This window comes from Otolemur garnettii, unplaced genomic scaffold, assembly GCF_000181295.1.
Source record: "Otolemur garnettii isolate 467f Iridium unplaced genomic scaffold, OtoGar3 scaffold00009, whole genome shotgun sequence".
NCBI lineage: Eukaryota > Metazoa > Chordata > Mammalia > Primates > Galagidae > Otolemur > Otolemur garnettii.
In genome coordinates, this window is record NW_003852404.1 from 15726598 (window position 1) to 15737003 (window position 10406).

Consider the following 10406-nt stretch of genomic DNA (forward strand, 5'->3'; position numbering starts at 1 on the left):
GGTACACCTCAATTAAAAGTTATTTGTTTTCTTAAGCTCAAGAACATCTCTAATAGTCACTATAAATATTATTGAGTATTAATAAAATTCATCTGAATCTTTATCATAAATTTCTAGAAAATAATTCATCTCTCTCCCTGGAAGTGAAATACTAAGAAAGTTTGGATAGTTTGAGATGTCTCCAACAACTTGGTATCTGAAACTTTCTCAGTTTCTGAACTAATTGCAGGTTCTTTATTTCCCAATTTTCTCCCCTGGTACCTTAACTTGAAGTTTAAGAAAGCATAGGATTTATTTTGGTTGTAAAAATCATCTTAGGAACTCACATTTAGCTTTTAGCTTTGTTTTTTGTTTGATTGTTTGTTTTTATATGCCACTGTGGAACTCTGTAAGATAATAACCAACGACATGTCCCCATGTCTTAAGAAGTCTTACTTAGTGTTATTGAAGAAAAATATATATTTATAGCACTTGTTAAAATTAGTAATGTAGTCTTTATGCAAAGGAGCCAATATAATAGGTATAAGGACCACTGCAATGCGTTGTAGGCAGGGAGAAGGATAGAACTTGGACTCAACTCTGTCTCCAAAAGGGCATGTGAGGATATATAAGCAAGAAACATGGTGGGGTTTAGTAGATGAAAAATTACTAAGAAGAAACATTGAGAGTAAGTGTCTATTGCTAGATTGGATGTACAGAACTCTCACTGAAAGTTGGAAAGATTTAGGTTTGTTTGGTACCAAGAGTGGGGGATTTACACTAAACTGACTTAGCAAGATTCTTTTTCAAACTGGATTCTACAAGGACAGACAGGGAAGACCAAGATAAAGATGAGTCAAGCAAAAGACTCATAAGAGCCAGACTAAAGTTTTGGTCAAAGGAGAGAATCTTTGTCGGTAAATATGAGCTTCTACTCTTAGAGTACATTTTTTGATTTTCCTTACAACTAACTGCATGCAAACAAGACTTTCTACCTTTTTTTTTGTTGAGGTAAAATTATGATTTTTTTTTTTTTGCTCATTTTATGTTGTGTTGGAGAAGTGTGCTATTTTCTTTACTGTCTTCATTTTTTTAAAATTAAATCATAGCTGTGTACATTAATGCAGTCATCAGGTATAACGTACTGGCTTTATATACAATTTGAAATATTTTCATCAAAATGGTTAATATAGCCTTCATGACATTTTCTTAGTTAATGTGTTAAGGCATTTATATTCTACAATTAGTAAGTTTCACATGTACCCTTGTAAAATGCACCATAGGCGTGATCCCACCGCTTACCCTCCCTCCACCCATCCTCCTCCCTCCCTTCCCCTCCCTCTCTCCTTTCCCCATATTTTTGGGCTATAATTGGGTTATAGCTTTCATATGAATGCTATAAATCAGTTTCATAGTAGGGCTGAGTACATTGGATACTTTTTCTGAATATTATGCAGCCTTAAAGAAAGATGGAGACTTTATCTCCTTCATGTTTACCTGGATGGAGCTGGAACATATTCTTCTTACTGTCCTCATTTTTATCTTCTTTGTTCCCTTTGGCCTTCCCTGAAGTTTAAAGCATGAAGCTAAACATAGTCCCTTCTTAAATTATTCTAAGTGACATTTTGAGGGTTTTCCATCTCCCTATTGTTTTTTTAATTACATTGTTTGGCATTGATGGAAAGAGAGCAAGTGATCAAACAGTAGTGTACCATTTCTCCCTGGGAGTCCTTCATCAAAACATGGACAAATCAATAATTTATCCTTGCTTTTTGGGTATACTACTGAAAAGCATGACAAATATGCATACTGAAATAAGTTACTAATTTAGGGGTGTAGGAGTAGTAGTAATTATTACAGCTTAAAAACAAATCAAATTTTAAAAAATTGGTTTAAAATCTTAAAGATTGATAAATTGTAGAGTAACAGATGAATTTATATTGATAAACACAAGACTAAAATTTAGCTTCATTTTACTTTAATTCAAGTTGGCTGCTAAAAGGAAAACAAATTCTGTATGTTTCAGTTGAAAATCTGCTTCAGTACAGCTATTATTAAATGTCTGCATCTTACTAGAGCAATGTGCCTGATTACAGATATATCATGGAGAGATTTGATTTTGCCATCGAACAAGTTACTATCTAGAATCATTAAACCCTAAGAAACCTTAGAGGAAAACTGTTTTAAAAGTTTCACTTAAAAAAATGATACAACCAGTTATACACTCATTCATAGCTTGTTAGAGGTGAAATTGGAAATAAACACATTTGTACATATATAGCATTTATTCAGTAATAAGAGCAAAAGGAGTGTTTATGGATAAATATAATAACAATGTCATAACATGCTTTAAAAGTATAATAAATATTTGCATATCAAGAAACAGTATTTGACATTTACAAACTTTTCATGTTAATCTTTTTGTTCATTGCTTCCAGCCAAACTTTACCCAGATTATCTATCTCCACCCAAAGGAAAAGGGGAACAGGAATACCAATAGAAATTAAATATTTTCTGAGACATAACATAGAGGATTTTTTTTCTGATATAGATATTTAAGTAGAAATTGAAAAAGAGTAGAAAAAATAAAATGCCTATCACACATAGACACAAGTCAGTGCTGTCATTAGCTGTTTCCAACAGTGAGAACAAAATTTGTATAACATAATGCTGTTTTATTATTTTATTTTGAAAAATAGAAATTTATTTATTTCCTGTAGTTGAAATAATTAATAATTTGGCCAAATTATATGTATATTTCATACTTCTTACTTGGATGAGATAAGAAATTCCCCAAACCAATAGCCTAACCCACTGACTAGCTTTTCATTTTTTATGCAAAGTGAGAGTGAGGGTAGGATTTCTGAAGTCTCTGTTCCCCTGACCTCTTGTTTTATCTGACTAATCATAGTTGAATAAAAGGCCATTTATTAATTTTTAAGGCATCATGGTAATTAATCAAACAATCCCCTTGCCTCAAGGCCCCAACTTAGTCATATCATCCAAGAAAGGAGGGATGCCTTAGCTGATAGGGAAAGCAAGTGAGTTTCAGTCCTTTATTCCTATAATTTTGGAGTGCATATGCTACAAAGAAGGTATAATCTAATTGTTTTCTGCCCTTTTACTGAAGCTTGTACTTTTCCATTGTTACCAGTTGAATAAGTGAACAAGCACCAATAATATGGAAAGGAGTGTTAGTGAAGCCATTTGAGCTCAAGATACAAACATGAGAACTACAGTGTATTATTTTGATCTTTCTCTCCATGTTTCAACCTATGAATAAAAGAAAAAGTGGTTTTGATGGAATTACCTTTATTAAACCTCAACAATTATATATTCTGAGGTTTCCAAAATACACATATCTCTCTATATTACTTTTTAAAATTACACACAGTATCATGTTAAAAAATTTATGTGTTACGTAATTTAGCTAGGAGTTGCCATTGAAGGAAATTAGTATATGTCACTGCAAAATATGTCTTTCTGACATAAAAGTTATTTTTATGCTGCAGACAATTAAGAAGCAGTAAGTAGACGAAGAGTTCAGTGACCTCACTTTTCTGCCTAGACAGAGGATGTAAATTCTCCTTTATTGAAGTCAATTCTAGACAGAGGAATTGTCAAACAAACCTTATTTCATTAGTTTCCTCCTATACATAATATTTACCCTCCCGTTTTCCCAGACTTGGCAGCCCCAGATTGTTTTCCTTTGTCCTGTCTTTCCTCTACACGTTATTGGTTTTACTGAAGATACTATGTGAGCCACATTTCCAAGCAGCTGCTTTGCGTTACTGTTCATTAGGGTTTCCCTCGCTGGATGTGTGTGCACCACATGTGCCAATAAACCTGCTTGTTTTTCTCTCATTAGTTTTTAATTTACCTTTTGTTACAGGGGTCTATCTCAACTAAGAATTCATGAGGGCTGAGGGAAAACAAAATTTCCTCCGTATGCCACATTACCATAATTGTAGGTTTTTTAAGATTAAAAATTTATGCCATCAAATAAATTCAGTGTACTTATGCCTATAGTAAAATTAGAAAAATTCATAATATTTTCAGATTTGTAATTTTGCAGAAAGCATTTCATTAGGATATTAACTTGCAATAGGATATAGAATGTGCTAACACCTTTTGTAAACAATGATTCTAAGTAAATATTGAGTTGTTATTAATTTATTTTTTCCAGCAAGCTGTATGTCTCATCAATAGCATTCTCATATTGTATGATGGCTTAATGAGATGCGAATCTAAGTGTATTCAACAAGATAAAGTGCTCACTAATTAGTTGGGGAAAGAAATACTATTTATACTTAATAGTCTATTTTCCTCTGGTTCCTGTTATATCACTGAAGTAGGTAGATTTAAATAAACATCAGAGATAATCTGAAGGTTGTAGATAAATCACTTTCACTTTAAATAAGAGTTTTACAAATAAAACAGATTAATGTCAGAACTCCTAACTACATATTAATTTTACTTTTTTAATTGACTAACTCAATTTTTAAAAAAGATCTGTCATAATATCACAGAGTAAAGTCAGTAGGTTTTAAATAAATGTAGTCAATTCACTTCCATGATGAATTGTCCACGTGTATATTTCATTTTAATGACATAAGAAAATACATCTTATCTTCTACGTGTATTATAAATAAGGAATTTTAGTTATTTAATTAAAATATTAACGAAAATATTTTTCAAGTATTATTTGATCCATGAGGAGTTCAGCATAAATTGAAACCACAGCAACGTCTATTTTACTATCAATTAAAATTTTCTTTTACACATAACAATGACAAACTACTTATATGGAAAATAATCACAAAAATAAAGGTAAATCTTAAGATAATAAAATGCCTAGAAAAATACGTAACAGAAAATACATGAGACAAAAATATTAGCCAACCATGATTAACATCAAGCAATTTTGTTATTTAGAAAACACTGTTAAGAAACAAAAAGTTAATAACTGATGGAAAACTTTTAAGCATATCTCTGGAATAGAATTTTTATCCACATTATATAAAAATTCAATAATAATAAGCAAGTTGTTTTAAAAAATTAGACAACAGACTTACCAAATGTGGAAATGAGTGACTTTACCTTAAGTACCCATCTGGCTTGTGACTTCTGGCTAACGTTAAGTTTGGGAATGCCTCCAAAATGTGTCATTGATATGTTATTCTTTATGGAGAAACACCTATCACTGTAAGTTTTCTCTTTTTCTCTAAAACAGCTCATAATGCTGTTGCAGAATCACAGACTGTGACACCTCCAACATTCTCTGGTCATTAACACATTTTTTTCCAAGACACATACACTTTTTTGCCAAGGTACAAAGACCTATGTCTCTATGCACTGTTCAGTACATCTGAGTTGCAGCGTTGAGATCTCCCTGTCTTGTGGTGGCCCAGGATTATAAATCAAACTATACCAACAAACTAGACCGTCTGCCTCATTCCCTGGTTTCTTGGCTTTTAAATGCCAAAGACCCTTTCATAGAGCTCAAAAACACTTCATCAAAGAGGGATAGATGCAAGTAAGCACATGGAAACATTTTCTCGTCATTCTTCTTTAGGGAAATATAAAGTAAAACCATACATACAAGAAAGTCTAATATTATAAAACTGATAATTTCAAGTACTTATAAGAATGTGCAGTAATGCGAATACTTCTATGCTGTTTAGACAATGAAAATGTTACAAGCCTTCTGGAAAACAATTTGAAAGTTTCTTAAATATGTGCATATAATATAGTCAAATCATTATAGAATAAGGTATTTAGTCAAGAGAAATCAAAACAAGTACATTTGTATACAATTGTACACAAATGCTTATATCAACTTTATTTGTTATATCCCTAACCTGTAAGCAACCCAAATGTCCAGCAGGTGAATCTATAAACAAATTGAAGCTTATTATTACAATTAAATTCTATGCAGTAATGACAATAAAATGGCTGAGTCCCAAAAAACACTGAATAAAAGCTGGAGTAGTATCTACTGTCTGATTCCATTTACATATATATATATATATATATAAATGTCAAAATCATAGAGATAAAGCAAATTACTTTTTGCAAGTATGAAGGAAATGGAAAGAATCTTCATGGTATGAATATAGTTACTATCTTGTGAAGCTTCTATAGGCATATGCATTTTTAAAAATACTTCACATATGCACACTTTATTTTTTTGGTTATACCTCAGTGAAGTTATAAAAGGGAAGGAGCAAAAAAATAAACATTGGCCAAGAAAATGTGTAGATGTCACACCCAGAGTGATTTACAGCAAATCATGGTGAGGTATGAACAGAGAAAAGGACTCGATCTGAAACTCAGTTCCCAGTTTTACTTTTAGATAAAGAAGACAAATATTTATGAACATTCGAGAAATTAGAGATTATATGCCTGCCTTTATGAATCTTGCCAGTACGTAAGCTTTGTGTTCTAAAAAGAAGATCAGACTGGTCTAAAATATTATTGCAATGCCTGCCTTTATTTGTGTATATGTTCAACAGAAAACATCAATAATCACTGGCACTGTAAATTTTGCTAAGATTTTACAGCTGAATAAATGCTTGGCATTTATTCTATGGAAAGATTTAATCATAGTAGATCAAATTTTCCATCCTATGTCCTATCATTTTTATGTTGATTTCTCTTGCCTTAGCAGTGCTGTTGTCACACCTGTGGAGTTGCTGAATAAGATATAGGATGCCCAGTTGAATGCAAATTTCATGTAAAAATAAAATAAGTTTTTAGTATAACTATATTCCAAATATTACAGGGACGTATTACAGTAAAACTCATCACTAGCCTGACTTTAAAAATTTCCTCAGAACCTTCTTTTGTTGTCCCTCTAAGTCTAGCAACACCACCTCCTTCACACACATGGAGTCCAAGCATCGTGAAGGGCTTTCCAAGTGCTGTAAACAACATCCTCAAGGCCATGACCACAACGGCTATTTTACAAGAATGGAAGAAAGTGTAGAATTAGAAATAATACAAAGATCTGGGAGAAAAGCTGATCCAGGCTGTATTCACGATGTTAGCAAAGACATTGAAAGAAGACTACTTTTTAGAGTATCTATACTTTTAGAGTATAAAGCGTAATTATGTACTGCTGGCATATGAAATGTATTCAGACAGAGAAAATAAGGCAAAAATAACAATTCCAAGAAATGTCATGGAGATCCTTTTTTTCTTCAAGCTAAGGGGCTGCTGATTAACTCCAGAGTAGAGAAGAGTAAGAGCTACAGAGTATTTGATAACTGAGGAGAAATGTTATCAGATTTGTGTTTTATATAGGTCGGCTTGGCAATGGCCTGAAAGATAATGCTGGAAATACACAGACCGGAAGAACGGTTAGGAAGCTCTGAATGTGTTGTAGGTCTGAGGTTATGAGAGATTTGGCTGAGACCGAAGCGGTATAAATTGAGAGAAAGCAACAGGGGTGCGAATTACCTGGAAGTTAAATATGAACTTGATCCGTGAGTTAATGTATTAAATGAGAAAAGGACGATGTGAGGAAACTTCCTAGGTTTACAGTTTGGGAAAGTGAAAGATGATGGATTTAACTGAGATGAATTAAAGAATAATGTTTAGTGATGCAAGGTTTTGAACAAATGTGATTTCTTTCTTTCTTTTTTTAATTTCAAAATATTACCAGGGCACAAATGTTTTGTTTACACAGTCTGAGTTAAAGAAGTTATGAGTGTGCCCGTCACACAGGGAGTGTGTGTTGTACTTGTCAGGTGTGACTCCATCCATTCTTCCTCCATCTCTCACTGTCTTGATTTTTGGTGAATGCTATTTCCATATATGCACTTGAGTGTTGACCAATTAGTTCTAACTTACGAGTGATTGCATGTGATATTTGTTTTTCCCATTCTTGTGATACTTAGAAGAATGATCTCCAGTTCCCTCCAAGTTAACACAAGAGATATTAGTTCACCATTGATTTTTAAGGCTAAGAAGTACTCTAGTAAACATCTACTACATTTTATTTAGACATTCTTGCATCCCATGTGATTTCTATTTGGGCTAATTTGGAAATACTTCTATCTCAAATTGAACAGTCGAGCACACAGTTGGATTTCGGGATCTGAAATGCTAGGAAAGAATAGGCATAGAAGTAGAAATTTGGAATTTCAACCTATCAGAGTTAATGAGACAACTGGGAGAGCAGATGATACTACCCTGGGGAAACATGGGGAGTGAGAACAGTAAAGTGAAGCTGAAACTGTCTGTTCTATCCAGAGTTATGTTAACTCAGACAGGTTGAAGGAGACCAAGGGCGTGAGGTGAAGGAACTGAAGAAAAGAATGTCATCGTCATTCAGGAAGGTAATTTATTGGAAGCTAAATTTTCACATTTTCTTCTAAGGTTTTCTTTTTTCCCCAAACTATACAAAATATTGTACATTTTGTAATGAAAATACTAAGAGAAACCACCTTGTTAGAAAAATGTGAATCTGGTGGTAGCATTTCGTGTAAACTGGCAAGGTGCAAGCTAGAAACATTTGAAGATAATCCTAACATCTCAAAATTACAACATTTCAAAATTATAACACTTCAAAATTCTAATGCATAAAAACATACTGGGCCTCAGGATTCCCAGTAAAGGGTAAAATAATTATGAAAAAGATGATTTATATAAAGTGTCATATTGTAGTAACCTTGCAGGAATGTGGCAGTCCTGTTATAAACATCTGCAAAATAAATGAATAAAAATATAGCATATTTATTCATCTATAAAAATTATATGTGTAGAAAATATAGATTATTTTAATTATTTATAAGATTATGTTACTTTTAAGGTTGAAATCTTGCCTTTAAATAACTACAATTTCTCCTCTGAGACTGAATAAAAACACCTGAAGTGACTTATTTTAATTTACACTTGCTTCTTGAACGTGGTGTGGGTCACTCCGATTTTCTGCTGTCTTTGCCACCCCAGAGGAAGCATGCTGAATCGCTCCTCTTCCTCAGTCTACTCTATCTGAATATGACAAGGATATAGATTTTTTATGATCTAGTTTCACTATATAGTAAATACATTTTCTCTTCCTTATAATTTTCTTAATAACATTTTCTTTATCTTTATTTTAAGAATACAGTATAAAACATATAAATCTTTGTTAATCAATTATTTACGCTATTGATAAGGGGTCTAGACCACAGTCACCTATCAGTAGTAGAGTTTTGCAGAATTTTGTCTGAATGGGGATTCGACTCCCTAACTCTCATGTTCTTCAAGGGTGAATCGGATCTAGAAAGGGAAAAATGCCGAACTGCACACTAAATCATTTGCAAAGTTTTTTCTCCTGTCAAAATTTATTTTACCACAAAGAAACACTGCTACTTATAATTATGTGTGTAGCTTATAAAATGTTATAAGGTTTCTTTATTTTTTCTTTCTGTTCTACTTTCTTTTATAGTGGTTCCACTCTCAGTAATCTCTGCAAGAGTAAACAAGATTGCCAGGGCTATTTGTGCAGATCCATGAGGACTCCAGCCTGGAAGCCCCCAACCCCATTCACGCACTGTTGACACAAGTTTCCAGAACAGCCTCAAGAGCATCAAAGCCTATGCCAGGACTTTAATGGGTGTCCCTGGGAGGACCATGGGAGTGACGTTTTCACCGCTGACAGTGAAATATGCGTATTATGACACTGAACGCATTGGAGTTGACCTGATCCTGAAGACCTGTTTTAGCCCCAATCCAGCAATTGGATTCTCAAGTGACTTGCAGCAGGTAGGAGGGACATCAGCTCGTATCCAGGATGCCTTAAACACGGTGTTGAGTATGCAGAGGACATACTGCGTGGAAAAGTGTCAGCTGACAATTCTGTGGGTGGCTTCATGATGAGCCTGGTTAACCAAGTATCCCAAATAGCTCCTGACGGTTTGGAGACCATGCTCAACAGGAACATCAATGACTCGCTGATGGTGACCTACGGGCCAGCCTCATACAGTCACAGATTGCTCTCAATGAGAAAATTGTGTACAGGCCCCAAGCAGCACTCCTGCCAGTCTGAGTCTCCTCGTAGGGCTCAGAATGAGGTGAAGGAGAACAGAGTCACACTGAGCCAGTCAAGTGCCCATAATCAACATAGCCTACCTTCTGTGAATGAGAAAAAAGAATAATTAAACAGTATCCAAATACACAAATTAAGTTAACAAAACCTTCATTTTGCCCTGTTAGTACTTATTATTAATATAAAATTCATAAACATTTTAAAATATTTTTTAAACATTCCAAAATCTACAAAATCATTGTGTTGAACTAATTCTGCTTGAAAGGAAAATCAAAAGTAACTTTTAAAATATCTCATCAACAATTCTTATACTCACTTTATTTCTTCCTTATCATTTTATTATATTTAAGACAGATTTCCCATGTTTACATAAGAAACATACTCCAGGGAG

The 10406-nt window shown here is 33.5% G+C and overlaps 1 pseudogene; it reads left to right on the forward strand.

Annotated features, from left to right (window-relative positions):
* Positions 1-6867: 6867 nt before the first annotated feature.
* LOC100962942 lies at positions 6868-10015 on the forward strand (annotated as a pseudogene).
* The last annotated feature ends 391 nt before the right edge of the window (positions 10016-10406 follow it).